Below are 18,150 nucleotides of genomic sequence, written 5' to 3' on the forward strand. Positions count from 1 at the left end.
TGTGTCTATTAAACCAGCATTTGCAGTTCCTTCCTACACAAGATATAAAGAGAGACTAGACTGTGAGACCCATTGGGTCCCAGCTTCACACGGGAGGGCTGGTCCACCAATGCAATATTCCACCTCTCCACCAATTCCAATATTGCTGGCCAGTGGAGGGAGGGGGCGGGGGGCTTTCTGGAGCGCTAGCATGGTGTTGCGGGCCAAAGAGACTGGTTTCCACAGGGCTAGTATGGACATTGTGGGCTGAATGGATTCTTGGGCTGGCAGTTCTGTCACTGAGACCACTCACACACTCACACACTCATACACTCACACACTCACACTCTCGCACACACACACACACCACACACACGCAAAGCATTGCAGTTTCAAGCACAGGCAGGGCAGCAGGCCAAACAACTCATGGTATTGTCATTAAGGGCTAACAATTCATTAATTGCAAGTACATTGCAGACCCACAGTTCAGTTGATTCACCGCTTAGAATGAATGTCATGGCCTCTCCCTCGCAATCCTGCAGAGTGACTGAGTCATGTCCAGGCATCTGGGGTTTTATTATTCTGCCCTCCCCCCCCCCCCCCCCCCCCCCCCCCCCCCCCCCACCCCTACCCCCCCCCCCCCCCCCCCCCACCCGCCTTCCCCAGAAGGGGTGCTACCTTCATTGCAGTGATTGACAGGTGAGAGGATCTCAAAGTTTTTTAAATACTCATAACTTTTTTATTTTTCATTGATAGGAAAATTCCTCAGGGCCTGCTCAGCGGAGGACTGTGAGTAAGATGGCCAAAAATCACAGCGATATATCGTAGCGTTTTTCTAAAATCAATATACAGCGCTGACAGGAAGTGGTCAAGATGACACTTTTAATTATATAGATATATAGAATTAATAAAGAGAGACGCACTGAGCTTGGCCTGTTGATTAGCTTCTGTACAAAATATACACTTTCCCCCACAAATTTTCTCCTTCCATCCATGCAGTCTTGAAGTCAGTAATTCATGTGGAAACAAGTGCTGGCAATTCTCCAGCAGTTTTCCAAAGGGATTTTCTGTACTGTGCAACCTGACAGGAAGCCAACTGTGGGAAATTTGACAGCCAAATCTGTTGCTGCCCTGATTTGATGTTCACAAGATAGCACTCTCTAGTATGGTCATAAGACCACAACAGCAATGGAAACCCTGGATAAATGGAACACCCTGCTGCCAATTAACTGAGATTGGGCATCTGATCTTGGTTACTGATCAGAGGCTCACGGTCTCAAAGGCACAATGTTGCTGAAGGTGATATGTTTCATCATTGTTAAATCCTAATGAGAATCAGCTCCCTCTTTTATTTTATGTTATGTATATTCAGCGAACTAGTGAGTTTTGAGTCAAAATTGCTGCATAATTGCTTGTTTCTCATTTCTCATTTAACAAGAAATCAGAATGACTTTTGAGGGCAGATCATCTCCTTAATTCTCATAAAGTAGTCCCCAAATGTGATGCAGAAATGCAAATATCTCCTTCCACTTAAGATTTCCTCACAATGTCACACCATCAAACTGGCAAGTGTTGATAAAGATTCCTAGCTACCTTTCTTTCCCAATTTAGTGAATGCTGCCCCAGCCATGAATTGTCTGGAAGAAGCCTCCACCACTTGATGCCTTTCAGACAGTTTATTGGGTTGTTCTCCCATTTCAACTGACATCTTTAAAAGTCCAGTACAACCGAAGCCAATCCTACCACCACTTGATGTCCTCTCAGAAGGTTAAGGGGGGACAGTCTTTTATTAGACAGGTTGATTGGACAAGCTTTTCCCTTTGAGAATAGGGAAGATATGACAGGGACAGAAGTTTAGGGGTAATATGAGGGGGAACTTCTTTACTCAGAGAGTGGTAGCGGTGTGGAATGAGCTTCCAGTGGAATGGTGGAGGCAGGTTCAATGGTATCATTTAAAAATAAATTGGATAGGCATATGGATGAGAAGGGAATGGAGGGTTATGGTATGAGTGCAGGCAGGTGGGACTAAGGGGGAAAAAAAAATTGTTCGGCACGGACTTGTAGGGCCGAGATGGCCTGTTTCCGTGCTGTAATTGTTATATGGTTGTTATATGGTTATACATCTATATGCCTACGAAGGTGCTCAAACTGTAAACTTTTTCCAGATGCTGCCTTGTATTCGATTTTTGATATGCTTCGATATGAATCCATGGGTTGATCAGGTAAATGAACTTGATAAGAGTTTTCACAGCCTTTTCTATCACTAAAGCCATCAACCTCTTGGTATTACAGAAGGCAGAGCAGAGGTCATGTAGATAGGCCAAATATAATCTCCATATGTGGCTGATAGTCTTTCAGCATCTATTTTCTTTATATTATATCATTCTGCCCTGCAAATTGTTTGTTGTGACCCAAGATCTGCCACCTTTACTCAAAGAATTCCACATCTGCTTCCCAAGTCTTTTTTCAGCAGAATGAATGTCACCGTTGGTCTAATTTGGACAGTATCTACTCAATATGTGCCTACACAATGGTGACCCTGTGCTGCAGCTTGCAAAGGAACATATTACAATGTACTTGAGCAAATTCTCAACAGTACTCTCAGAGGAAGAGTGAACCGCAAGATTCAGAGCTCACTATCTCCTTGGCCGAGTCATGCCTGTATTATTTAAAAGTCAGCGTTTACTTCATCATTCCTCGTGAGGAAAGTGATCACTGGTGAGCAGTGCAAAGAAAGCCACATTTTTAAGAACCCATGGAACACTCTCCAATCCTAACAGTAAGACCAAGGTTAGTGCTTACTATTAATCTTCTTTACATGCTGTTAAATACTGTGTGTATGTACATCTGCCGAGGTTCTGTTGACAGAAGTGAAAATGGTTGCTTACATTTTTTGTCCAGATTAGTTCCAGTAAAACTCAAACTTCTCTATCTTATTTAGCTTTGATCATTTGGGCCTTGATTGCAACATGCTCAGTCTTAGGATGTGGGTGGCTGCAAACAGGAGTAGCTCAGACCTTGAGTTGAACTGGGCTCAGGCCTGGCCACTTCTGATGATTGTGCTAATGCATCTAATGTCCAACTTACTTTCCTGTACAACTGACCTTATCTTTGAACTTGAGAACTAGACCTCTACTCTGTTGGTTGGTTTAGTCAGGTTAATTTATGTCAGTTCTGAGAGATCTAAGGAATACCCAGGGTAAGAGCCACGTGTTGTCTCTGAAATGCTTAACTGTGGGACTTGTCAACGGTTCTTGGCTTGGCTTGAAGCATTCTTTTTTTCTCTTTAATGTTATTGCTCTGCAGTGATTAATGCCAGGAATATTTTAAACTGTATTGATTTCTCAAGAATTCACTCAGCTGGATCAGGGCCATTACTGAGCTGTGTCCAAAATGCCCAAACTTTACTATGATCAGGGAAGGAGCAGCTGTTCAATGTGTGAGTAGCTCACAGGCACATTGCCATAGGCTAAATACTGTATCACTCTCATTTTGGAGCATTTTAATGATTTAATTTGCATATTAACAGATTTACTTTTAAGGTCAGATTGCAGAAGACAAAGAGGCTAACAATAGACGCAGCATAAAACAGGGTGTGAAGTTGGCCCCATCTACCTGAAACCATTAGCAGGAACCCCAACTTATTTTCAATTGTGTTTGATAAATTCAACAGCAGATACCAAAACAGTAGGTTGGAAGCCGGGTGCTCCATCATTTGGGCAAGAATAGCAAGAGAGTGGTTGTAAAAGAAGTGGGGGAGGGGGTTGCGGGTGGACTGAAAAGGTGCAGTGGACAGCAGCCCAATGCAATATAACTAGAGGAAAGGGAGCCACTTCCTCAGCAAAAAAAGACTTAATGGCCATTTCTGTCACATGGTGAACTTTCCAGGACTCTTTTCAAGGACCAATGTTAGAGACGGCTCGTATTCTACCAATTTCTTTCTGATCGGCTTCTTCCACCAAATTATGGACGTGATTTGGAGATGGAAACTGTCTCTGCCTGTCTTGAGTGGAAGTAATGGATGGTTATACACAGGCCGACCAGAAATGTGTTCAGCTGAATCTTTGAATCTATTAGATTATCATGGATTCCTTGTATTTTCTAATTGTCATATATCTCACTTAGCCAATCAGCAGCTGATGGATTAAATTCACCTCTGCCCTGGTGCCCATCGTCTGTAGGAAATTAGTATTCTATAAATTGTTATCCTTGTTTGCTATTTATTCTTCTATGTAGCTGATAGATAAAGCCGCCTAAACAGCTTTCCAAATGGACGTCTGATCATTGTCATTAATGAGGTCGTCGATTTAGGAAGAGAGATACTATCAAGCTGATTTATTTGACATTTTGAGCTTGTATAACCTATTACATAATAATGCAATGGAACAGTAAATAAAGATGTGCATTCCTTGAGATTGTGTGATGCATTTGTGCAAATGAGAGAACACAGGGATACAGTATCTGATTGCTGAATTAAACATTAACATAAACATTAGCATCTCATATAAAATGCTCATATTAACATTTCTCTGCATCATGACAAGTATTTGCGCATACATCATCTTTCATCCCCGTTAGATATATTGTTTACTAGACCAAGTGCAGACCCGTTGGGTCTGTTACCCCAACGTGCGGTTGTGGGGGGGGGGGGGGGGGAAGCGGCATGCAGCATCACACACTAACTACCCTCTCCTCTCCCCCCTCCTTTTCCACATTTTGTCACGTTACAACCACAAACGAAAGTGTATTTTATTGGGATTTTATGTGATAGACCAACACAAAGTGGTGCATAATTGTGAAGTGGAAGGAAAATGATACATGGTTTTCAAATTTTTTTACAAATAAAAAACTGAAAAGTGTGGCGTGCAAAAGTATTCAGCCCTCCTGAGTCAATACTTTGTAGAACCACCTTTCGCTGCAATTACAGCTGCAAGTCTTTTGGGGGTATGTCTCTACCAGCTTTGCACATCTAGAGACTGAAAAGTTTGCCCATTCTTCTTTGCAAAATAGCTCAAGCTCAGTCAGATTGGATGGAGAGCGTCTGTGAACAGCAATTTTCAAGTCTTGCCAGAGATTCTCAATTGGATTTAGGTCTGGACTTTGACTGGCCCATTCTAACACATGTATATGCTTTGATCTAAACCATTCCATTGTAGCTCTGGCTATATGTTTAGGGTCGTTGTCCTGCTGGAAGGTGAACCTCCGCCCCAGTCTCAAGTCTTTTGCAGACTCTAACAGGTTTTCTTCCAAGATTGCCCTGTATTTGGCTCCATCCATCTTCCCATCAACACTGACCAGCTTCCCTGTCCCTGCTGAAGAAAAGCATCCCCACAGCATGATGCAGCCACCACCACCACTTCAATTTTGGTCTCATCTGACCAGAGCACCTTCCTCCACATGTTTGCTGTGTCCCCCACATGGCTTGTGGCAAACTGCAAACGGGACTTCTTATGGCTTTTTTTCAACAATGGCTTTCTTCTTGCAACTCTTCCATAAAGGCCCGATTTGTGGAGTGCACGACTAATAGTTGTCCTGTGGACAGATTTCTCCCACCTGAGTTATGGATCTCTGCAGCTCCTCCAGAGTTACCATGGGCCTTTTGGCTGCTTCTCTGATCAATGCTCTCCTTGCTCGGCCTGTCAGTTTAGGTGGACGGCCATGTCTTGGTAGGTTTGCAGTTGTGCCATACTCTTTCCATTTTTGGATGATGGATTGAACAGTGCTCCATGAGATGTTCAAAGCTTGGGATTTTTTTTATAACCTAACCCTGCTTTAAACTTCTCCACGACCTTATCCCTGACCTGTCTGGTGTGTTCCTTGGGCTTCATGATGCTATTTGTTCACTAATGTTCTCTAACAAACCTCTGAGGCCTTCACAGAACAGCTGTATTTATACTGAGATTAGATTACACACAAGTGGACTCTATTTAGTAATTAGGTGACTTCTGAAGATAATTGGTTGCACTGGATTTTATTTAGGGGTATCAGAGTAAAGGGGGCTGAATACTTTTGCACGCCACACTTTTCAGTTTTTTATTTGTAAAACAATTTGAAAACCATGTATCATTTTCCTTCCACTTCACAATTATGCTCCACTTTGTTGGTCTATCACATAAAATCCCAATAAAATACATTTACGTTTGTGGTTGTAACATGACAAAATGTGGAAAAGTTAAAGGGGTATGAATACTTTTGCAAGCTGCTGTATCTGTTATAAGGGATCAAGACCAGTGCTAATTTGTAAAATGGCATTAGCAGATTTTCATAAAGGTTGTTTAACAGCCAGTGGTAGCTAGAATGAAGACAGCTTTGCTCTTAATTTGGGTACATTAATAATAAACGTTAATGCTTGATGCTGACAGTAGATTGTCCTGATACTAGACAGCCAATATTAATATATATGAATGCATGTGTATTTTGATAATTTGAGGCAAATGGAGTTAAAATGCCTGGAATACAGATATCCTCAGTCTTAGAGCAATGCATTTAAACATCAGGCTTCACATTCACTGTGACACATAGATTAAAGAAGCCAGGTTTTGAAGCCATCCAATTAAAATTTTATGAAAGCTGAAGCAACTCTGCTGAATATGTACAGCAGGCATTGTTTGTCAGCTACAATTAGCTGGATAAACAAAACAGAATGGGAGTTTATGAATGGGATAGAGTTATAGAGTGATACAGTGTGGAAATAGGCCATTCAGCCCTGCTGGCCAACGCTAGTCCCAGCTACACTAGTCCCACTTGCCTCCTTGGTACATATCCCTCCAAATCTGGCACACCCATGTACGTACTGTATCTAACTGTTTCTTAAATGGTGGGATAGTCCCTGCCTCAACTACCTCCTGTGACAGCTTTTTCCATACACCCACCACTCTGTGTGTGAAAAAGTTACCTCTCAGATTCCTATTAAATCTTTTCTCCTTCACCTTAAACCTATGTCCGCTGGTCCTCGATTCACCTACTCTTTGTATCCACCCCATCTATTCCTCACATGATGTTTTAAACCTCAATAAGATCGCCAGATCTTATTCATGAGATATACGGATCCTCATGTTTACAAATTCTAATCGGGTAATTTATATTCTAAGTTCATCCAATTTTAGCTATAAAGATAGAACAAATCATTCTTACCGATATAACAAAGATTGCAAAGACTAATTAAACCGACTTAAAACACAAATGGATCAGGGGAAAACAGATATGTCACGATAAGTACAGTCAGTGATAGATGCAAATGATATTGAACAGATGTGTTGTTACCATTTAATGGTGCCATTTTTCTGTCTGGACTTCATTGCACTGATCATACATATAATGGTTTCAAAGTCCAGCACTGGAAGGGGCTTAAGTTGATGGTGACATTTATCACCAGGTCATCGGTTGGCACCCCCTCCCTTCATTATCCTAACAAACTCCCTATGCAGTGCAAGAACATGATGTTCTTTAGACTCCTCAGTCTCAGGTTGGGGAAGCTGCCTGTTGACCCTGTGCCAGATCAAGTGCTGCAGCCACATTAAAATGGATAGCAAGAATTTGCTGCTACGAGAATGGTGATAATATTTTTATCTGATTTTATGTGGTTGGTGTCTATGTATTTAGTATTTCATTTTTAACAGTTAAATTTAAAGTTATCAGCAATTTGTGTTCATGTTATTTCCATGTACTATCCTGGTGCTTTTGCATGTCCATTCAAAACCTTAGTGTTAGATAGCCCAGGAGCCTGTGGAGAAAGACCCCAATATCATTGAGCTGGAAATAGGTTGCTGCCAGGACCTGAGACATAGGGGAAAGGTTGCACAGCCAAGGATTTTATTCCTTGGAGCACAGGAGGCTGAGGGATGATCTAAAGGGTTGTAAAATCATAAGGAGAATGCGCCAAGTGTTTCACCCAGGGTGATGGAATCAAGAACTAGAGGACATACATTTAAGGTGAGAGGAGCAAGATTTAATAGGAGCTGAGGGGTAACCTTTTCATTCAGAGGGTGGTGGGCATATGGAATGAGTTCTTCTTATCGACTCCACACACAAGATTAGAAGTTGCTCAGCCAGAGCTGAACACACGTCTCGGCATCTGCATACAATGGTGTCTGTCTTGTCACTTCTTGTGCTTCTTGTGCGTGGTGGTGGAAAGATTGGTGGAAACAGGGCCGCGACGTGAACGCTCTTTCCTTGACCCCATGGAACAAGTTGCAAGAGGTGGTAGTTGAGGCAGGTACTATAACAGCATTTAAAAGACACTTGGACAGGTACATGTAAAGGAAGGGTTTAGAGGCATAGGGATCAAATGCAGGCAAATGGGAGTACATTAGTTGGGGCACCATAGACAGCGAAGGGGCTGAGCTGTATGCCTCTAGGTTCTATGACAGCCTGAACCATTTAGCAAATACAGCTGGAAGAGGCTATACACTGCACTACTCCACGCTGCCGTATGCGGATATGCTAGGAGCAGGGCTCCCAATGGAAAGGCAGAACCTGGTAGGATATCAAAGTCCATGAAAACTCTGCCCCATATTCACTTGATGAATGTTAAAATAGTCTCACAGCATCCATCTTGCACACCAGCTGACAATTCAGTGAAGTCAAACATGTTGGACGATGACAGAAGCCAACAGCGAGCCAACATCGTCTGACACACGAGCAAACGATTTTGATTACTTATTAAATGTGACACTTTACTAATGACTGCTGTCATGTATTGCATGTTTTCCGGAAGTATGAAATTCAAATATAATCAAAATCAAAATATTCAGTCACCTTGTGAAACTGTTGGACTTTTCCCAATTCATGAGATCGAAACTGATATCCACACTGGAATAATATTTTACACAACCTGGGGTTCAAGGGGAAGATGTCAAACAATATTATTGGTTCAAAGCCAAAGGGGTTTTGTGATCTTTCCAGCTTTTCAAGTAAAACTATGCTTTAATATTCAACAGAGCTATTAGCAAATCTGTCTTAGTACAGGTTCTAAGCTGTTAAATTCCAAGTGTCACAAGAATCTTGCGGATTTAAACTGTAACACGTTAATTGTTCTGGCACTAAAATTATAGCCTGGTTTGTCGTACAAGTCTCAAAGCTGCAGTGATTCCAGAGAAATGGTTTCATAAATGTCATAATTGCTCTTTGCTCTGCAGTCAGTGATGAGGTAATTTATTTTTCTGCAGAACACTTTTTTTCAAACACCTTGTGTTAGAGTTTTAACCTTTACTGATAATATATATTGGAATCCCCAGGCAAAAAATAATTCTGATTCGATAAAGATACATGAAAGATAGTGAAAAGCACATATGATGGTTGGGACAAATTAACTTGACACGGTAAGAATTTTCATTGTTTAACATTGATTTAATTTAATAAAATTCCAATAAATATTTTTTGCAAATTCAAACAACATTGCCATATATTAAAAAATAGAATACAGTATCTAATATTTCTTTATGCATGTACAGAATCACTTTCAACATCACAGATGTAACATACATCATATCACTTTCACTCCTGGATCTTGTTGGGCAGTTCAGGTTTGTTCACTTTTTCACTGTTCCTTTTGGATGAATGCATTGCCACACTGGCATTGCAATGTTAGCAATATATTCAGTTGCTACAGTCACAAAAAGGCTTTCAAATGCATTGGTCACTAAGAACAAGGTTGTTTTTCAGCTGTGTGAGCTGAAATAACATTAAGTTGCAAATATAACTTAGACAATCACTCAAGAAGCTCTGCCATGGATAAAAAGCACCACTTCACGTAAACTTCTCACAAACAGAAATAACGTCAGATTTTTATAACAAATGCATCAGCTAATTGGCCAAATTATGAGTCAAAAACATTACTGTACATGAATTGTAATTGTCACAAACCTAGTAAGATTTTTAAAATCTGAAACCATACATGAAAAATGATGAAAGGAATCTCGCAGGAATGTTTTCTTTAATTTATTTTCAAATTTGGAATATAAGCAATTTAAGTGGAAATGTGGAATATAAGCAATTTAAACAAAGAAAATGTATTTTCCAGATTAAATTGGATAATCAATGATCTTTATGCTCTGCTCCAACTACATGTCAATAGAAGCAAATCCACTTAGCAATTATGCAAAACCTCCAGTAGACTCTATTGTCTTCCTGCATGTAAAGGTTCCTCAGGGGCTATTCAAACTTTAGGCATCAGAAAACATTTTGTTATTGTAATTGTATTTTTATTTATTAATTTCCTTGGATTGAGTAATGGATTGTTCTAAAAACCAGCAAAGATTTAATGGGCTGAATGTCTTCCAACATTGTAGGAATACATGGAAATATAATAGTGACATTACATGAGGACAACCTCAATAACTCAGAAACAACATTCAAGTCACACTAAATTGATTGATTGATGGAAAGATACAGCATGGAAAGAGCCCACTTGAGGTCCTCCGAGTCCGCATTGATCACTCATTCACACTAGTTCTATATCATCCCACTTTGGCATCCACTCCCTCAACACAGGGGCAATTTATGGAGGCCAATTAACCTACAAACCCGCATGTCTTTGGGATGTGGAAGGAAAGCAGAGCACGCAAAGGAAACCTATGCGGTCACAGGAAGAAAGTGGGAACTCCACGCAAACAGCACTCGAGGTCAGGATCAAGGTTTCTGGCGCCAGGTCTACTGGTTGCATCCCTTTAAAAGTGATATTCAAGATGCTGATTAGCCTGAAGATTAGTGAAAGGGAATACAATGTTGCTGTACAAATTTATATTATTTTCCCCAACTCTTGTGTGAACAATGTCTCATGCCAGATAATTACTCTCTGATCACCCAGTGAAATTAGTTTGCAAATACTAATCCAAGTGTAACATGAATCAATTATCGCACACAATTACAAATATAATACGTGTCAAAAGAAACAATGCAATTGATACACATTTACTTTATTATCAATATTATTCTGAATAATTGAATAATAAAAGTAAGTAACAGCTGCAAAATATGAATCTTATATCTAAATTAAAGGTGGTGAGACATGCTGTCAGCATACTCAGCTCCATATTCATCCAATAGATTCCCCTGTTGTTGCAAAATAATAGCAATCATTGCAGCCAAATAATCTCTCTCAATTGGATATATTCCTTGATACAAAGCAACCAAATCTTAATGTATTTCATCTACCTACCAAAAGATCAAATCATAGATCAACCCTCACTGTTTTGCTGTTAACTGAAAAAGACAGAAATAAATACTCGGGAGAAAAATAAGAATCCCAAGTTAATTTATAACGATGAATCCAGCAGCACTTAATAGTTAGCAAACAAAGTTAATGAGGGTACACAAAAATGCTGGAGAAACTCAGCGGGTGCAGCAGCATCTATGGAGCGAAGGAAATAGGCAACGTTTCGGACCGAAACCCTTCTTCAGACGTTAATGAGGGTGTCCTACTAGATGCCAGCAGTTTCTGTTTTTTTAGCGGTTTGTTGGATTGCTGGATAGTTCGGACTCTGCCTTCACAATAATGGTGCATTACAGAGATCATGTGTGACAAACATCGGGATGAATGCATTTGCTGCTTAATTTTATCACTCAATTTAGTATGAAGTGACAAAAAATTGACTAAGGACTTTGAAACCTAAAGTCATAGGGTAAAAATTGGGTTTGGTCAATTGCTTTCCAATTGCTTGCACTGATGATATTTATTGGCTAATTCAATGCCACTGCTGTATAATTAAATCAAAATGTCAATTAATATGAGTCACTGGATAAATCTTGCATTCCATCTTATTTCATTCTTAGTCAAGTTGGTGGATGTTATCTTTGCCATTGTTTACAGGATCTTGCTCTATGTTGATTCCACCCATTTCGACCATTACTAAATGGCAAAAATAGTTCTTCATTAACTGTAAAGTGCTTTTAGATTTTTTTTTGAAGATTTTTTTCAATCTTGTTTGTTCGCATTTCAAAATTTTGAATTTCAAACTTTTGACTGGTGTTAGGTGACACAAGAATTTTGTGAGTGGGGTGCATTTAATGCCTCTTGATTTGGACAGTGTAATTAACAGGAAGCTAAATTCACAGAGAAGGAATCAATAACATGATTACAGAAACCACATGGGCCTGAAACTGAAGTGCAACAATGGAAACTCTTCATTACAAGTGGGAAGCTTATGGGGTGGATTTGCTTTCTCAAATCCCATTTCAGAGACTCGGAGATTGACACTTCAGTGCAGATCTGCAGGGAATATTGTGTTGATAAAGTGCTGCCTTTCAGCTGAGACGTTAAACTGAGGCTACATATTAGCTAAACATAAAAGGTTCTGGTTTGAAAAAAAAAGCGGAGTTAAACTCTAATCCAATCCACCAAAACAGATTATCAAGCCATTATCACAGTGTCGCTTTAGGCAGTTTGTTGCGCACGTATTGGCATTTATATTCACATCAAGGACCATGTTACAAAAATATTTATTATGCTGTAAAGCATTCTTGGGAGACATAAGGCCTTTAAAGAGCTGTGCAAATCCAAGTCTCTTTCCATTTATATTGACAACATGCATTTATTCTAGAGATAGCTCAGGAGATCAATGTTAGGCAGGTTGTTGGGATCTGGCAGAGGAGTTTGCATGGCAATTGGATAGGGGGCAAACAGTTGTCCTTGCCCTGGGAGAGTATGAAAGACCAGCAGCTGGAGAGTGGGGCAAAACTGAGGAGAGGGATGGGATTTTAAGAGTAAAAATGGAGATGAAGATGGAAGGAAGAGACGCAAGGAATGGACTGAGTTCACCAGGGTGTGGGTGGAGGGGGGTGAGAGAAAGGGTGATGACTTAAGGACAGTAACTGAAGAGCGGAAACAATGTATTGTAAGTGTTTTTATGTGTGTGCATCCTACATATGTGTGTGCTACATTCTCACCAAAGAGCCAGGGCCCAATAACCTTCTCCTCTTGCCATTTGTTTCAAGATCTCACTGCCTTGTCTTTGTGGTAGGTGGTGAGCATCTTCCATTTCTCAAATTACTAGAACTGAAGCAAGTTATCTACAGACGCAACATACTGCCAAGGATACAGCAGAACAAGGATACTTTCCTAGAAAATTGCATAGAATAATACCCTTTTTTTGCCAGTAGGTTTACACACTAAAACTATTAGTATCCATTTGCATCTGAAATAAGGAATCTGATTACAAATGGACCAGTGACCCATTATAATCAATTACTTAAACTTGAGCACACAATCATTTATGCCAAAATATTAGGTGAACTATTGTTATCATCATTAATCTTTAGAAGCACAAGTGCAAGTGCTCAGTTGCGATTTATACCTAATTCGTGCTGCCTGTTCAAATTAAGCTTTCTCAATGACAATAAACTTTTCTTCCTGTTAATGAAATGTCATCTATGCTACATTGTTACAATAATCTGAAACAGGATCTGATGATAGATCATCGACCTGAAATGGTAACCCTGGTTCTCCATCCGCAGATGCTGCTTGACCTGCTGAGTATCTTCGGTGCTTTGTTTCAGAAATAACTGCAGATGCTGGAAAAATCAAAGGTAGACAAAAATGCTAGAGAAACTCAATGGGTGAGGCAGCATCTATGGTGCGAAGGAATAGGTGACATTTCAGGTCGAGACCCTTCTTCAAACTGATGTGGAGGTGGGGGGGCAGGAAGAGGAAAGGAAGAGGTGGAGACAGTAGGTTGCGGGAGAGCTGGGGAGGGGAGGGGAAGGAGGGCGAAAGCAAGGTCTAACTGAAATTGGAGGTCAATGTTCATACCGCTGGGGTGTAAACTGCACAAGCAAAACATGAGGTGCTGCTCTCCAATTTGTGGTGGGACTCACTCTGGCCATGGAGGAGGCCCAGGACAGAAAGGTCGGATTCGGAATGGGAGGGGGAGTTGAAGTGCTGGGCCACCGGGAGATAAGGTTGGTTAGTACGGAGCGGAGGTGTTGGGCGATGCGATCGCCAAACCTACGCTTGGTCTCACCGATGTAAAGCAGCTGACACCAAGAGCAAAGGATGCAATAGATGAGGTTGGAGGAGGTGCAGGTGAACCTCTGCCTCACCTGGAAAGACTGCTTGGGGCCTTGGATGGAGTCAGGGGGGGAGGCAAAGCGACAACTGTAGCATTTCCTGCGGTTGCAAGAGAAAGTACTAGGGGAGGGGGTGGTTTGGGTGGGAAGGGCAAATTGACCAGGGAGGTATGGAGGGAGCGGTCTCTGTGGAAAGCCAAAAGCGGAGGAGATGGGAAGATGTGGCCTTCAGTGTTTTCTGCTTTTATTAATGTAAAATGTTAGAAAATGGATTGTTTCAATTAATGTAAGAAAAGTAATTAATTCCTACCTGAATCTGCAATTTTCTGCTTTTCATTTTATCAAACAGCGATTCTGTCATGTCATAAAAGATGGCCAATAACACTTTATTCCTGATTGAATCAATAGAAATACTCCCAAAAGAAAAGAATATGCAATAAAACTTTACCAGAGTATTCTATGATAAAAGGCCTTCAAATAACTTATTGCTGCAACATTTATCTGCAATAACACTGCACTGATCCTATTTCATTGGATGTACTTTAGATCTATCATTTCTAAACTGTTAAGCTTTTATTAGATTCACACTGACTTTCCTGGGGGATGAAGAGAAGCGTATTTAAATAATAATACTAACTATGATGGATTTATCTTTTATTTCAAGTCTCTGCCTTCTTGGCCTCTTCAGTTAATAATTTACTACATATTCAGAGTACTGTGGGAACGCGATGGACTTGTTTATATCTCAGCTTTCTAGCTTAAAAACTAAATTCTACCCTTATAGATTTCAGATAATTTATAAAAACTGAAATGAGAGAAAAAATATACATTTTCCAACCATTTATTATAAGCAGAATTTTGGAAACTCCAATTAACTTTACAAAATTTGTATGATACAAATCTTGGCAGGTGAGTGACCATTTGTCTTGTTTTATTATAAACTATTGATCATTTATTGATCCAACATAATCAAAAGTGAAAATGCTGGAAAACTGAGCACTTTAGTCAGCATCTGTGGAAAGAGAAAGAGCTAATGTTTCAAGTCACATTCCAATGATGGATCCCGGACCTGTAATATTAACAACTTCTCTTTCCACAGATGCAGTCTGACATGCTCAGTGTTTCCAGCAGTTTCTGCTTTTATTCCAGATTTCCAGCATCTGAACTATTTTTTATTTTTTTTATTTGACTATATTGGACTATAACGAGAAAACTTGTGTTTCTATGTATAGCCCACCGATGTTGCAGCCTAACTTGCTCAGAACTTCCAGCACTCTGCGTTTATTTCACATTTCAGCATTTGCAGTGTTTTATTGTGGTGTTTGCCATTTGGTCGAACAGAAAACAAGCTATCACTTCCAGTTAAGGCCTTTTGGTAAAACTTGGTAAAAGTAGGATTCATGTGATATATTTGGTGAAACTCTGCAATCGTTAAGAAGAATCTTGCCGAGAGCTCTTTCCCCACTGAATAAAAATGTTAGTCTCATGCCAGGAGTATTAATTTAAGACAACTGGAATTAGTCAGGGACTATCGACTAATATTTAAAATGGTGATTTATGGACACTTGGCTTAATTTATTAATCACATCATTAAACATCAGTAGCCAGAACCCTGAGGAGTTAGGTACCTTGGGTAACTTTAATTACCCATACCCCTGTTGCATTTCTGTGGATCAATCAAGCTGAAATCACCAACATAAAATGAGGATGCAGAACCCTTGTAATTCATTCATGTTTGAGCTAATATTATATTTCAATCAATATTAATATATTTAGTTTGGCACAGAAGTGTATTATGTACCCTGTAGTTATCAATACAGCCACAAAGTTTAATGCAATGTCATAGCACCTTTAATTTCCAATGCTTTCTAAAAGCTGCTAGAATTGCTTTCATCAACAAAACAGAAGATTGAAAGCCCAGTAATAATGAAGGAATAAAGTCAGCAAAATCAACCTGACGAGGTTTTAACTTCAACCTGCTTTCATTGATTTCCCATACTAACTGTACGAGTATTTCATGGGAAAATCTTTAAACGCCTATGTTTAGCAATCCATTTTACTTTGGAGATTGAGCTCTACAGCAAACATTACAATGCTGAAGTTTCTCACAGTAAAATCATATCTCTTGAAACTATCAAAAGGTCACCCATTGGAATAAATGAATGATTGATGTATGTTATTCATTACTAGGCATTTATACCTCAGAGTAGAGAAAATCATAAACTATTGATTTCCACCAAGCCAATCAGCCTCTAAGTTCTTGAACATTTGCTATGAATATGTACATATTATTGGACACATTGGTAATCTGTAACATTTCTGCAGATTGATTGACTGGTACGTCAAACAGTCTGTTGGAGAACAAAGATTTTAGGAGCATTACAGCAGCAAAACAGAGAAGGATAGACCATCTGCCTCCTTCCATTGATTTATCCAGTTTCCAGCACTGGCATCAATCTCAGGGAAGCAGTATCTGCCACCCAGTTCTTGCTATTTGCCACTGCCCCGAGACTACTCCAGTAGAACCCTCATGAACTCCCAAGGGGAAAGACAATCTTCTGCTGGCCTCCCATACTGGGAAATATCCTTGGTAATCCCAAATCATTCAAATGCAAAACAATTAATGAACAACAAAAAAAAAAATGTTTATGACTGAATGTTATTGAATGTCTGGAAATATCTAAGATGTGCAAAAGCCTTCAATGGCCCCGATCACCATGTGCCTGGGTACGGGATCTTGGAGCCTTGTCCAACCTGACACAGCCATTGTACTGATCCAAACATAACCATGTGCTGGGAGCTGGTTCCCAATGGAAGAGAAATTCAGGTGTCATGTTGGAATAAACAACGCAACATGGGGCAAGGCAGGCTGTGATTCCTCGGCAACGCTATTTCTGATTCATTGTTTATGTAGATTTATTTCTGTGTTGATTTCAATTCGTCAAAACCTTTAAAAATGTTCTCAATCAAACATATGAAGATGAATATTAATAACTTAATTGTTTTACTGCTTCCCTGCTGCTTTTTCGGTTGAGGGTATATCACATATATTTCAAATGTTAGACATGGTTTGGAGAATGGAACTAATTTCCCATTGATTCATCAACATCCTTCCTGGCAAACCTTTTCTCAGCGGGAAATCTGACAACATTCAATTGTTCGTACAAGTAATATGATAATGGCTCACGACTTGCGTTTGGCCACCTAGCAGAAGCGTCCACGTTGCAGGGCTGGAAACTGGAAGTATCCTGAGCTAATTCTGCTACCACCATCATCTATTGCGACAAGTGATGGCTTCCACTGATTGTCGCCGGAACCTTGCGTCCTTTTCAGGATGGACGATGACAGCGAGACCAACATTTGCAACAAGATGGACACGAAAAGAAGAAGAAGAAGAAGAAGAAGACGAATTGTGTTTATAAAGACATTGAATTTGTCTAAGCTCTGTGACACTGACAGCGATTACTGGAATCTGCACGTATATTTAAACGTGGAAATCCAAATTTGAGGCAAACAGCCCCTTGATCTCTGAGTCAGTGCAGTATGTAAACGCTTTATTCAATTTTTATCTGCTTTCCTCTCCATAAAAGCGTTGAAAATTTTGTTCCTTCGTGAAAAAGGTGTGAATTTCATGCTCAGTCATACACTGAACAGTTCTCTGGCTCTGAAAAACTCATGTGTTTGATGATACTAATTATTGCAATTATTTTTAATTTCCCAGATTAAAAATGATAAATATTTATTTTGATCTGATTTTTATACTGTGCAAATTGCACAATTTTTATTTTGCTTTCAGTGCAATGATAACAGATTAAAGCTTTTTACTTTCTAATTTGCTGTTTGTCAGAGTTCAAATTGATGTCCCAGTCATGACATCGCTGCTAATGGATGCCCCACTTATCCTGCAGAAATTACCTGTCAGCAATGCATGTTGAGAATGGGGAAATCCATCCAACCCAGTGATTGCTTTGAGGATTATTTTTTCACGGAGATCAACAGCTTTTGGATCAAAAATGTATGGATAATTGGAGATTAACGCATGACAATGTTTATATGACTGATGAACCAGATAATAGTTAGATGTAGCAATGTCAATAAATGACGGAGAGAGAATCACAGAAGGGGAGCAGCGAGAGAGGATGTTGCAGAACTCTTGTCAGAGAGCGA

The sequence above is a fragment of the Leucoraja erinacea genome, chromosome 15 (assembly GCF_028641065.1).
Source record: "Leucoraja erinacea ecotype New England chromosome 15, Leri_hhj_1, whole genome shotgun sequence".
In the NCBI taxonomy this organism is placed as follows: Eukaryota; Metazoa; Chordata; class Chondrichthyes; order Rajiformes; family Rajidae; genus Leucoraja; species Leucoraja erinaceus.